Source organism: Myodes glareolus, chromosome X, assembly GCF_982192425.1.
Source record: "Myodes glareolus chromosome X, mMyoGla1.1, whole genome shotgun sequence".
NCBI classification, from domain to species: domain Eukaryota; kingdom Metazoa; phylum Chordata; class Mammalia; order Rodentia; family Cricetidae; genus Myodes; species Myodes glareolus.
Window position 1 is genome coordinate 41,307,512 of NC_142053.1, and position 8,423 is coordinate 41,315,934.

An 8,423-nucleotide genomic window follows, 5' to 3' on the forward strand; every position below is an offset into this window, starting at 1 on the left:
AGGATACAGAGGCTCATTAAAGCCTAGCACTCAAGTCACTTAACTCTTGATTTTGCAGCTTAAAAACTTTTCCACAGTGTCTGTATTTTTATACATTAATTCTCAATCAAAACATTCAATTAAGTCATAATATATAATGACCTATGCATGTAAGCATGAATGAAATACAATCTCTATCTGTGTATATATGACCTGATAAAAGATAGCTAGTACTCAGCTTAAAATCCAAGACAATGTCTATAAAATCTTTGATATCATGCCTAGCAGATAGTCACACTGAATTTTAAAATATTAAGTTAAAGGCAACAAAAATAAAGTAAACACAATAGGCTAAGTGTCTAGTAAATTTGAAATAGAAAATTTGATAATTTTATGTATGAAATTAGATGATCTTTTACTGTGATCAGTGACTTTTTCTATATTGTGTATATAAAATTATAGCACACTGCATTTGAAGCATTATTTTTTTATTTTATTTGTGTTTTTAGTGAGATAGGTTATTGCCATGTACTTCATAACAACTTGATTTGTAACACAGGCTGGCTTCCAACACACTACTCTCCTGCCTCAAACTTGTGACTACAGGCACACACCACCATGATGGAATTGGCTTATTGGCTTTACAGTCAGCAAAATAGCTTTCTTTTCTACACATTGTAGCAAAACTGTACATTTCCCCGTGAACTAAGCCTGAGAATTAGTTTTCTGCCATTCCCTAAGTCCTACCTTACCAGAAGCTCAGGACTCTACAACTTACCTAGTGCCCACTGTATTTATTCTTGGCATTTCACGATTAGTTTGTCATTTTATTGTCATTGACCCTGTAAATACTCTGCATTATTTGTGCATTGTGATCAAAGCAGAGTATGTGTTAAGCTCAAAATTGGAGTGGAGATATTTTTTTCTTGCAGTGACAGCTAAAGAACTAACAATAAGACTCTACAATCACAATGGGAATGAAAAAAAAAGCGGTACATCTGAGACAAACGGGTCAGTTACATTTTTCTCTCGTTTATTCCCCTGAAGTTCTTTTAGTTCATTTATGAAAGTGTAGGGCATGGGCATTATAAACTTCCAGGAATCAATGGCTAATCAAAAAAATAGAATGCTATATGAAAAAGCTATAAATCATAAAAATAACTTTAAATGTGTAAAATTCAAAAACCTACACATTCATGATCTTATCACTGTAAGCAATTTAAGAATAGCAACTTCTGACATCTTATAACTAGAAAAGAGAAACAATTAGACTTTTCCATCAACTCTCATCACAAAAATAATGTGGATCTTTGAGATAACTAGTTGAAGGTCAAATAATAACAAAGTTATGTAACAGAGCTAAGTGTGTAACTGGCCCTACACATTAAGCCCATGCTTAACACCTAGAAATAGTCAACCAAATGGTCAAACACACATGCACACGCACAAATGGCATGTGTCTATTTCTCTGTGAAATAGAAAATAAAACTGTGTATTTTAGAACTAAACTTTAGTTAATCTAAGACTTGTAAATCTTTACTTGTCTAAAATTATGTTCAGTGAAATAATAATGTTTGATGCTTGATTTCTTAAATTACAAAGCATTGATTTCTTACAATTGGTAACATAATCAATGTAAATTTGCTAATGATTCTATATTTTAGACAAAGGCTTCATTATATATAATTGCCAGTTTGGAAAAATATTGCTGCATATGGTAGAGTATGACAAACCTGGAAGACCACATAGACCTGAGGAATATTTGGTGGGATAATATTCATACTAGTATTTCAATATTTTCTAATGATTTTCCAATAAATCTAATCACCTTCTATTATTTTGTTTATGCACTTCCAGAATTTCAATTTTTCTGTTTTAATCGTAAGTACTCAGCTTTCAAAAAATAACCAAATATGATTGATTTATGTTGCAATGACACTAAATACAAACCATATGAATAGGTGTAAACATAGGTGTAGTTAGTGTACATAGGTTCAGTAGAGTGTACATAGGTGTAGGAGCCCCTATACCGTGTACTTATTTTTCTATATGTTATTTTCCTGATCTCATTTTATTGTTTATTACAATTCTGCAACTCCCATGAAATCTTCTTTCTTTTTTCCATTTTTGAGAAAAGGACTTATTATTTTTGAATAATGGTCTTGCATATAACCTAAGTGAACTTCAAACTTAAAATCACCTTGCTCCTGGATGCTGATATTAAGACTTCATAATTCATAGTCATATTTCCCTCAGCTGTTTAATTCTTAGTCCTCCAGCACCAATGTTTCTAAATTATTTGATCTGTTTTAAAAAACTGATAGCTAAATCTATATGAAATGCTACCTGCCCATTTTATTGCCTTGGCAGGTTTTAAGGGATACTGCCAATAATATCTTCAGATTTATATCCACCTGTTCAAAGTCTAGTGATAATAGTACAAAGCAACTTGTAGCACAAACAAGAAGAGTTTACTGTGTAATAACGTGGTCACTATATCCAAAAGTACCTGCTTTCAGGCTTCAGGTTGTTCACTACAGTTGAGTTGATTATTTCACCTGCTTGCATGCTTCAATTTGCCAATGTTCAAACTTGGGTAATACTATTACCTTCTCATGGGACAGTTGTGAGGCTTAAATAAGAAAACATATGCAAGCCTCTTTATACATGTATATTATGTATTATCCAGCAATTTTCAATGAATCACGTCTACTATTATCATCATCCTTTATTATATCTTAAGAAGAATAACTACTTGCTAACTTAATCAAGTTTTCTTGATTTGATTGTAGGGAGCTGGACATAAAAACATTGAATGAGTCTTGATTCCTAGTCTAAAATAAGAGATATGTGAGTTTAAAATGAACATTTAAAAAAAAAAGATGTGAATACACGACATTTAGTTAAGGGCATTTACTAAAAACATAAAAGAAGAAATACGTTTTCATGAAAATAAAGCAACATGGCCACTGTAGCTATGTAATCCACTAATATTTTTGTCTGGACATTAGCTGACATGACTTCATAGTATTTCGTTGTTTTCAGTTTTTGCACTCCTTGCACCCCAAAGCCTGTCATTACTGGATAATCCATCTTGGAACACTCATGCTCCCTGCTGGATTGCCAGTCCAACTGACTCATCTTCTGTAGAAGGCCAAACACACTACTCACATTTTCTTCCTCTAAGGCCTGCCTAACTACCTACCGCAATAATTTTGGTTGCTTCCAAGGAGACTTCAACTCTTTTTCTTTTATGTATTTGTTCACTATTTTGATGAGAAATGTACTCCCTTTCTTGTTCCACAGAAAATATCTTCTACTTACCATCCTGAGTAAGGAGAATGTTTAGAAACTTGGGGCAGATGAAATGGCTGACCACCTATACATTTTCAGTTTTTCTGCATGCTCCAAAAGAAACTTGATGTTAGGAGATGTATATTTATGAACTCATAAGGATACAATTTTGTATGACATTTAGCATATTAAATTATGGCTGTTGTGTGAGAGTGCAGTTCTCAAAGCTTTCTGATAGCTACAGTACACTTATGTATCATTAATAGGCAATGACATTGTTAGCCCTTTAAGTGGATATTTTGAGTTAAATGGAAATATTACTAAAAGAAAAGAAAAATATTCCTGCATGTATGATTTCAAGTGATACAAAGGGCCATGAAGGCAGTTTGTGAGTCAAAAGGTTTTTCTTGTTCTTTTCTAATTAGACCAGGCGACCATTCGTTTATGAATCAGAGTTACCTTAATTATAATACGAAACGGCAGCTAGATGTATACACGTGCTGTAACTTGAAAGTATCTTTAGAATAGTGTAGATGGAACAAACTTAAACACATGTGGAAAGAGAAATCAGCAGAAAAATAAAGCAGAGGTGGGTGCTGGGTAGTGAGACTCAAACTCAGCATTCCAGCTCTGTATACCTTGTTTGAAACCCTGCTCATACTGTTCTAATTGCTCATTAAAATGCCTGTTAGTGGCCAGTCAAATGATGGTGCACCTTAAACCCTGGGTTGGTTGTAACCCTGAGTGCGTGAAATGGAGATTACTAGGCTGTTCTGCAGTTATGATCTCTGTATGTAGAGAAATCTTAAAATGTTTTTTGAAGGCAGTGACAGAGAGATTGAACATTCATTAGGCTGGTAACTGGTTATTTTCTTCTGAGATTCAACAGTCCAATACACAGAAAAAATGACATAGGTGTTTTATAATGATGACAAATGATAATATAAAATACAATTTTGAAAAATAGTTAAAAACAATGTATATTATGTTTTACAACAAACAAGTAACAGTAATTTATTATACCACTGTATATTATATTACTGTGTGTTATTATATTACAATACTGTCTTAATGACCCCAAAATGTAGTCAGATTTTCACAGTTGGCTTATGGCTACCAAGTTAATTGACTCACTAAGCATTTATTTAATTAGACATTAAGCTTTCAAGGATGCTCTACTAAGATATTCTCAATACAAGTGTTGTGTATCCTTGTTTCTTGAAGGATTCCACTGCTATGTAAGTGAAGTGGCAAGACACATGTTAATGATACTAACCAAATAGTCCGGAGACTAAGGAGTCATTAGATTCTGGAACTTAATTATTGTTTTGCAGCAGGGCTCTGCAAACTGCAAGCTGCAGTCTCAGGCAGCTGAAGACACTTCATGCTGGTGGCTGATAAGCTCTACCCTAAATTCTGTTGGTTTTGTGCTTCCTTCATTTGGAAACATATATGGTTTTTATCTGGTGAAACTAAAATGAAACAGGAAGATAGTGAGGATTTATTTAGGTTTCAGACTATTATTGAGGTTTGGGTATTTATCAGATCAGCCAAATTAAGAAATATTCCTAAACAGTTAAATTCCAAACACTATTGAGAACAGTGCAAACGTAACAGAATTTTAAGAGTTTATTTTTTAGAGGGGAAATCTACTGTCTTCTGTAGTGTCAGTGCTCATAGTTCTTAAATTCTTAGTAGATGAGTGGCACATTGTCACAGGTATCCAGCTTAAAATTAGGGCTGTTTGTTTTTCAATGCTGAATATCAAGCATACTGTTTTTTTACATTCTAGGCAAGGGCTCAGTTGCAGTCCAGGACCTTCAGTTTTTATTTCTGCTGCTGGGGAAACAGATATGTTCTTCTCAGGTAACCGAATAAACACAAAGAAGTACTTTGTGCTTTCTTGCCTTAATCTTTGAGAAAATGTTTGGAAACTGGGGAGAAAACTGGTTGGTATCAATAACATTTGCCATACAATTTTCCTATTCATAATGATGCTCTGAAGATATTAGAATCAAAGCATATACGCAATACTCTTGAATCCCTGTCTGGCACCCAGGAGGGTCTCAAAAAATCAGTTCTGGTGATCTTCTTTTTCCTGGGAAATCATACTGCGTCAAAATCTATCATGTTATCACCCGAAAAAGTCATCACTGCATCAATGATAATTTTACATGGCAGAAAAAAGAAAGACAATGGATAAAGGGTTAACAGATCTTCATCTGTTGTGCTGTTAGAAAACCCCTATCAGTGTTGTTGTTAAACACTCCAATCCTACGTGGCCACTGCAATCATGGCATTATTCACCTTCTGGCATACGGGGCTTGAGTTGGGCTCGCGGTAGCAGATGATAGGTGCTATTAGGAGAGAAATGACGTGCACAGAGCATATATTTTTTTCACTTTCCAAGAAGACCAAAAGAACAAATTTAGTGAATGAAAAACACAATTAAATACCTATGGTCTACATTCGAAATGTATAAGGGGCAAAAAAGTCCCTACCTATAGGGTGGGGTAGGGAGTTGTAGATGATTTCCCAAAATAAAGGTGCCAAAAGTATACTTCTCTTAAAGAGCAATAGTGTGTGTGTGTGTGTGTGTGTGTGTGTGTGTGTGTGTATGAGAGAGAGAGAGACAGAAGTGAAGGGGGAGAGATGATGCAAAAGAAATGAAGAAATAATTTTTCTGCGATGCATGCTAATTGCCTATTCTCATTGTCATTATGAAGTCCACTCCAGGTTATGGTTTATGTATACTACATGAATGTTTTGTTTACCAGAGTGTGTGATTTTATATACACACGTATGTATGTATGCAAGCATGCATGTATATATATATCATATATATAAACTTCTTATTGAAAAATTTAAAGTCAGTCTTGATACCACATCTTTTTTCACCACTGTTTATATGAGGTCACAGTTGTCTGCAACAAGCTGAGAGTGCAGAGATTACTCACTGCGCAACATTTTCTCCCCCCCCCCAAGCATTTCAGTTCAATCCCATGTTCCCCCAATGGACATTTTCCATGCTTATCCTATTTAAGAGGTAAGTGGAAAGAGGTGTATATGTTAAGGGAATCAGTTAAAGCTTTCTTAAATGGGGCAAACTGGCAAATGTTAATTAAGAACCTGCCAGGTACTTGCCGTGATTCTGAACTGAATTAAATATCCTCTAACCGCTGATGTCACCTTCTGTGTTTCTTGGAGGGGCTCTGTCCCTTAAAATAAGGGGTCTCGAACATAGTGTGGAGTGTTTGTCACCTTAGTCACCTACTAACATCTAATAGGAAGCAAGGCGCAAAGGGCTCGACGCAGAAAAGAAACAGACACAGACATGTTTTGCAATGACGAACTTTATGTCGCACCAGGAACCAGCAACCTGTTCATGTTTAGCAATTCCGTGGAATGCTGGTAACACTGCTTGTCAGGTTAAGCTGAGCAAAGAGACCAGGATAAGAGGCAGAATTGGAGACTATTCCACAATCCTTTTCAAAATATAAATCTGTCGCCAAATGACTTAGGCAAGCTAATAAAAAGGCTCGCTGGATACCCTTATACCATCCTCTTAAACTTACGTGATCATCAGCAACGCTGTTCAAATTCAGCCAGCAGCTGTTAGACCAAGACACAGATCCGCAGTGTGTTATCTCCCAGAGTTAACGTGTGTTCACTGAGACCCGCCAAAAACGAGGGTCGGTTTCAACAAGAACATAATAGAGATCATTGCCCCTCCGTCCAGCCCCGCTCCCATTATTTCAAGCCCTGAGCCCCCATTCCACTTAGCCCGAGTCCGATTTCTTAATATGGTGAACAGTTTGTATCCCCCTACTCGATTGCTCTTTCCTCAGCCCAACCCCTGGACCAGAGAACCCCCGCGTTCAGTTTTACTCCTCCTCCTTTCCATCCCTCCCTGCCCTCTTCCCCCTCCCCTTACTTCTAAAGACCCCACCCCAGTCTTACTCTCACAGCTTTTCCTGAGCGCGAGGGTCCCTAGATCCTTGCTTCCCTCTAGCGCTTACATCTCAGGTCCTCCAACCTCCTCAAGACTCCCGCTGCTCCTTTAGTGAAACCTACGTCCTTGTCTCTTCTAGAGACCCCCAGCCTCCCCGCGATCTGAGCGCTCTAAGTCGCTCCAACCATCCTCCCGAACCAGTGCGGTCCTGCAGGCTGCAACCATTTGGGACCTGTCTATGCTCCCTTACCTCATCCTCCGCCTAAACCATTAGGGTCTCAGCTAGTAATGCCGCCCGGGGGCTCCAACTTACCGCTAGCGTCCAGGAGGAAGACCAGGCAGGTCGCCGCGGCGGCAGCTAGACGAGAAACGGACTCGGCTGCAATCGCCCAGCGGAGCCCGCGGCAGTCGGTGCGCTGCTCAGAGCTGCGCGCCGCAACCTCGCGTCTCAGCAGACGGAAAGAAGGATGGAGGGAGCTCGGCGCGAAGGACAGCGCCGGCAAGTCGACCTCCTGTGGGCAACCTGCGCCCCCCGGAAAGGTTTGGCTGTTATTGTTTCACTATCCTACTCTAGCATAGTAACTGACACCTCCAGCATCTCCGCGCCAATCGCTTCTTCTTTCTTCTTTGAAGGCCCCTAACTAACTACACTATTCTAAGCGGACGAAGACCACCACCGGAGCACCACGACGATCTCCACGACGCCGACGACAAACGATGTTCAGACCGAAGGAAAGTTCATATGCAATAAGAAGGTAAGGGATAGACAGGCCAAAGGAGCAACCAAGATAAACAATCTTGCTGCTCCAAGGGCTCAATCATTAAGATCAGTGCTCCCGAGGAAGCTTCCTCGGTGAGCACCAGAGCGCCTACCCAGAGCCGGTGAGGCTGCACCGGGCTCTTAGGCAAAACCAGGAATGAGGGGAGGAGCCAACGAGGAGCCAAGAATAGCCAATCACAGCTCAGGGTTACACTGCTCCGGGCCTGTTTGGACCAGAATCTTAGTGCGTCTGGAATCTGCTGGCAGGGAACCATGAGACCCTGTGGCGTGGGTGGGGAAGTGATTAACTTGATTCATAAGGCACAGGAACCCAGGGAAACTGAGGTCGTCCTTGGCATCCAATAGGGGATGGGGAAAGTCTCAAAATTCAACCCTCAAATGTTCATACATTAGGCACATTCTTTAGGCAAACAGACA

General features: G+C 38.7%; 1 protein-coding gene across 2 annotated transcripts in view; it reads right to left on the minus strand.

Annotated features, from left to right (window-relative positions):
• The window catches only part of Htr2c (5-hydroxytryptamine receptor 2C), a 235,181-nt gene extending 227,059 nt beyond the window's left edge, over positions 1-8,122 (minus strand). For both annotated transcript variants that reach the window (XM_048441990.3, XM_085685141.2), the window contains exon 1: positions 7,539-8,122. The gene's annotated coding sequence lies outside the window, so the exon portion shown is untranslated. The remainder of the gene's footprint in view (positions 1-7,538) is intronic.
• Positions 8,123-8,423: the final 301 nt, after the last annotated feature.